We start from the raw sequence: 5,732 nt of genomic DNA, 5'->3' as shown, positions 1-5,732 counted from the left end.
AAATCTGCCTTCACCTCAAATAATTCCCATCAGTTGACAAAAATGATATGTTCCACATGAGTTTGAAGGTGTCAGTTATCTTATTTTGAAAACTTTTACACATGGTAGGCAGAAAAATATTTGTGGAATGAATGAAATTATCACCAACACCCCTGAGCCATATGATAACTAAGCTTAAAATCCTCCTCATTAAAATGCAGTTCTAAAGCTGAGGGCCCTAGTGCTGACTGACGTTTATCAGTGATGGTCTGGCCATCTGTCCCAAATAAATGCCGTCAAGGTCACACTCCATGGCTCTGCATACTGGGCTCCTTTCTAGTTGTAGAATATTTTGTATTCTGTCTTTGCTTTTCATTGTGGCTATGTTGATAATGCACCTGTCACTACTATTAGTGACAACTAGAGAATTCCTGACAAGTGTCACATTGGATTTGCTCATTTGCATAGGGAGATATTAGCAATGTTTTCATTTTGCAGATTGAGATCCTGGGGCTTCGAGGCCATTCAGTAGCAAGCAGTGGAGCAGGTTCCCAGCCATCATTATGGGCCTCCCAGTCAGGGCTCTCGGCCCTTAAGGTGCCCAGGTTCTGCAGCAAGAGGGCCCTCGGTCAAGGTTGCTGATAGGTGGGAGCCAGTTCACTATATAATTGCAATTAGAGTGAAAGGCTCCCGAGGAATAACAGGCACTAAGGACCTGGTGCCAAGGAGGCTGGCTTTGGTCTGGTGTTACTAAAGCTCCCTCTCTGCCAAAGCTGCACCCACGAGAGCCTGCTGCTCCTCAGCGAGACAGGTGACCTGCAGGGTGATCTGCCTCTGCACTCTGTGCAAAGGTGAGGCAAGCCACAGGTAACCTTGAGGAATGATGTGCTCCGTCTCTCCCACTTCTCCCTGGTGCCCCTGGAAACCTACAAAACCCACCTGCTTGGCCCTGCTTTCTGGGCATCCAGGCTCCCCCACCCCACTCCCACCCGCTGCCATCCCTGGGGAGGAATCTTGCCTCTGGCAGTTCCTGTACTCACTGCCTCCTCCCAGCCAGCTGGTGGAAACTGCCTTGCGCCAGCCAGGGCTCCAGAACCTCACTGGTTCCTTCCTAGAGCCCTGAATACAGGGTCTGGCTTGTGCTGGTAACGTCAAACCAGCTAGGGCTGCCAGTCACACCACCCCAGGGAAGCAGCAGGGCTCCTGAACTCCAGCCTGTCCAGGGGGAAGGGCCAAGGTGGGGGCCACAGACTTGCTGAGGGACAGAGGTGCCGCTGTTGGCATTTGAAGATGCAGCCTCCTTTAGTCATCCTCTCTCTGCTGTGACGGTGACCAGAACAGCCTGAGTCCCCAGCCAGGGAGCTGGGCAGGCGAGGCCGTGGCCAGCTCACCCCCGGGGACGTCAAAGCTGAGGTTGGGAGTCAGTCTTTCCCCTGTCGGTCACAGGTCCTGTCCTGTGCCCTTGTCTGCAGGGTGCTCACACAGAGCACGCCAGCGCCTGTCCCTGGGAGGCTCCTCTGTCCAGCTGAGGCTGCACTTCGGGTTCACTCTGCAGAGCCAGAGCCGGACTCTAAAACTCCCTCCTGCAAACACCTGGCAGGTGGACAAACTGCCCAAACACTCTAAAACTCCCTCCTGCTGGCCTGCACCCTGCTGCAACCTACTCCCACCCAGGAGAGGAGAACCTGTGATTTTGTGCAGTCCCTGTGCCCTGAGGTCAGATCCACCCGCTGCTTGCTATCCTTTGAGCTCCTGGGGTGTCACTGACAAGCCCACCCGTGCTGCTTCCCTGTCCTTCAGAACCTCTGGGTGTGTTGTGGTGCCAGGCCCGGCCCTGGAGAGGGGGGCTGGTCCCAGGCTGTCCTTTCTGGCTGAGCCACCTTAGGCAAGTCAGGTCCTCTGAACCTCAGTTTGCTGTATCACTGGCGTGTGGCTAAGGGAAGTCTGTCTGTACCGAGCCTTAGTGTCCCCTCTGTAGGGGGGGAGTGATCTGGGACTCCTTCCTGTCTATCCATTCTCACAAAAGCTTTACAAATAAATCTGATGGTTGAGAAACAGCGTTCCCTGGAGAACTGTTTCCCAGGGAACCCAACCTAAGATATTTATTACAGGGTTCAAATAATATTTGTAGAAGGCCAGTCAGACACTGGAAGTGGGTAAATCTACCAGCAGAATTAATTTAATTTAATATAAATATCCCTCAAGAGAGGAAAAGAAATAGAACCCTGGCCCCTTTCCATGTTTCATAGGGAAAAATTCCTTAAGACACAGGAGAGACTTAAATAACTGATGCTACACATAATGAATGATTTCTTTGAAAGACACACATTTAAATGATTTGCACAGGGCACGAAAAAGTCCAATGTGACCTTTGTCACATAACCATCACTCACCAAACTTTAAAGATTCTTTAAAAAGAGAGAAGCATGGCAGTGTGTAAAATCCAATAGGCCTAAGAATTTTCAAGACAGCATCAGAGTTTCATTAATGTTTATCTGACCAAATTAACCAAAAGGAGAGAGGGTGTCTGGCCATCAGTTGGTACCATCAGGCCCAGTTCAAATGACACTGGTGTCAATTGGCCCTTGGATACTAAGGATTCATCATTAACACGAACACCTTGCAGGTGGACAAACTGCCCAACACCCCTGAGCCCCTCTTCCTCACTCCTCAGTGTCCTGCGTGACAGCCCTTGGTCTCATGATAGACTTTCTCCTCTCCCTCTTTATTATTTTCTCTTCATTTTAATATCAGAGGTGTGTCATTTCAGGAGAAGTCAGTCGTTCCTGTGACATTGGCATCTGTCCTGTGACCTTGGCCACCACCCTTGCCGTAGAAGCCGACTCACCCAGGGAAGTCAATAAAGTCACGACCCTCAAGAGCTGCCCAAGTCTCTAGAAGGGAACAGACTTCACTGTGAGAGAAGAGCAGGAACCAACAACACCCCCTCACTCTCCACCCCCCCCACACACACACACACGAGGGAAGTGTCTGTCTTGAACTATAGGTGGAGAGGGGAAGTATCATCCTCTGAGAATCTGTCATGGACATCTGGCCCTCCTATGATCAATTTAATTCAACAAAGCGCATGTTGAAATTTTATTTTGAGGTAGTATAGCATTGGTAACCTCCTATCATCTCACTAGAACAAACGAATTCTCCAAGGAACAGCGGCCCTTTCCATGCAAAGTCAAATCAAACAAGAGTTCACTGAAAAGCCGTGTGAAGGAGACCAGCAGTGTGGAATCAGACCCGTGAGGTCGTCCGGCCCCGAAGCATCGCGTGCAGTATATAAAGTGAGTGTATTTAATTTGTGTAAAGATATAAGAGAGGTGTTTAAAAGGGATAAGAGGCTGAAATAGGCAGGCAGGTTTAAAGAACAGGAAGCAGAGCCTCTCTAAAAGTGAGTGCAGCTCTTGACACTTAAAAGCCCCTGGGGAGGCGGAGCAGGGGATTGCCCAGCCGGGTGTGGACATGGGAGACAGACTTGAAGAGCTAGCCAGAAAGCAGCACCAAGGAACTGGGGATGGGTGGCATGAAACACGGCCAGCCTGGTTCTAGCTGAGTTCCAGAATGGAATGCAGAGAAGACTGCATCATCTTGCAGCCTGGGTGGGGATGTGAGCCCAGATTCAGAAGCCCAGATGCAACCCTGGCTGGCCGAGGCTTTCCCTGCGGTGGATTTCTCCAGACACCACTAGCTTCAGCTTCCTCCAGGGCTCTCTGGGTGGCTGGTGCCCTGGAGGCTTTCTGAGCCCTACTCCACTGTCCCCTAGCTCTGCCTGCACTCTCGTGCCTCTGAGAGGGTTGCTCTGTCTGTCTTGGGGGGACATGAGGCAGGTGCTGCTTTAGCATGCCCTCTGCACTGAGTCCTAGGTGAGCCTTTCCTGAGCACCCTGCCCCACCCAACAGTGAGTGCATCTGGCTCCAGTTGTCTCCTTCCCTTCCCGCAGGCGCAGAGTGGTGGTTGGGGTGGCTTGTTTGGCCCTGCCGTATATTCATTTGTGACCTGGGGGGACAGGGTGAACTGTTCCTCAGGGAGAGGTTCTGGACGATGTTTCATGCTTTACCTGTGGCCAGCCTATACCAGCAAAGGATGTCATTCTCTGGTCCTCAGACCTGCCTGGGACCTTCTCAGGAGCACCCGCTAGATGTCCACAGTGAAGAGTCGCTGAGTGGAAACTCTCCTGTGTCTATGGTCCCCGGCTCCATGTCTCACAGTAGCATGCACTTGGTCTCTAGATATTTGCCGCAGTCTCTGGCTGGGCACAAATCACGAGCCTCCACAGCTTTGTAGATTCAAACAGCAATTCTTTATTCCCGAATCCCAGCAGATATTAAAAACAAACCTGCTTTCTCACTTAGAGTTAGGTGGCCCCATCCCCCTCCCGTGCTCTGCTGCACATGACTTGGGCTCCATGCTCAGGACTCCTGCCTGGGGCGGGAGGGGGGGGGGAGGGTGGGGGGTGGGGGGGGTCCCTCCAGCTCAGACCAGTTCAGGACTGGTGCAAGGAGTCAGCCTTCCCCAGACTCTTGCCTTTGTTAAACAAGGGGAGTTTTGCCTTTTCTATGGAGAAAATTGGGGAGATTTAAGGAGAGACTCACCCAAAGAACAGATAAAATGTTACTCCTTTTCTTAAATCCAAGCCTATTACGTAGTACCAAGATTTAGACACACGTGTAAAACACATGAGTCAAGAGGAGATTGCTGTGGCACACGTAGGCATTTGACAGATAGACTAGCTGAATCGCTTAGAGTTCCATCTTTTGAACTTTTTTTTTTTTTTTTAAGGTCTTGAATTACCATTTCAGGTTGTGGCTACCTGACTGTGTACCCGGACAAAATCACTCCGTCTTTCCAGGCCTCAGTTTCTCTGCTGTGGAAACGGAGGGTGGATTTCTAAAGCTACACCACAGGACGGTTAAATAAGACTGGAATGCGTGATAGCGTGTAAAATGCTGAGTGCCCAGCACATGCTCGTGGGCATGGACGGCGCTGGCCGTGGAAGCTGGAAGGCTAACAGTCCATCAGTGACCCAGTCTCCTCCGGTCTGTACCCATCCCACCACCGAGCGTGGCTCCAGGGCTAAACTTCTCATGGAAAAGCGCAAGGGCGGCGTCAAAGGTGAGCTGCAGGTGTCAGAGGAAGACAGAAGACGTGGGGAAACCAGGGACCAGCAGAGAGAGCTCCCAGCATGGCCGCTCCCTCACTGACCTGGTTCCGGGAAGGCCCTGGAGAAAGTCGGATGATGAATCCGCTGGCACATGGACGGTCCCAGCTGTTTATGATAACAAACCAGCTTCAGAACCATTCTGCATGGACTGATTTAATATTCTTCTGCCACAGATTGATGGGCTGCTTTGTAGATAAAATAAGTAATAAATATAGCCTATCTCATCATCAGCGAGAGTAAGGCTCTGAGCCAAGAGAGCCTGCTAACAAGCTAGGAAACCCAATCTCCAGGGCCCTTGTGCTGCCAGGGTATGCGCCATGAGTCCCATGCAATGTGGGGTCCTGGCCACACAGTGCATGGGCAGCTGGGGTCACGGTTTGGAAGACATGAGTGCTTCTCACTTGAGTCCATCCCGAGTTTCCAGGAATGACTGAGACCTCCCAGACAAAGCTAGCGGTCTGAGTGGTCTGGACAAGTTGCAGAAGTCCTTATTCATGGACGGATGAAGCTGTGGACGGGTAAGGCCACAGCCATTTATTCAGAGAGAGTGAGCGCCTCATGAGTACTAGAGTGGGAACAA

Source organism: Callospermophilus lateralis, chromosome 13 (assembly GCF_048772815.1).
Source record: "Callospermophilus lateralis isolate mCalLat2 chromosome 13, mCalLat2.hap1, whole genome shotgun sequence".
In the NCBI taxonomy this organism is placed as follows: Eukaryota; Metazoa; Chordata; class Mammalia; order Rodentia; family Sciuridae; genus Callospermophilus; species Callospermophilus lateralis.
The sequence above is the reverse complement of the archived record's forward strand: the minus strand, read 5'-3'. Positions refer to the sequence as shown.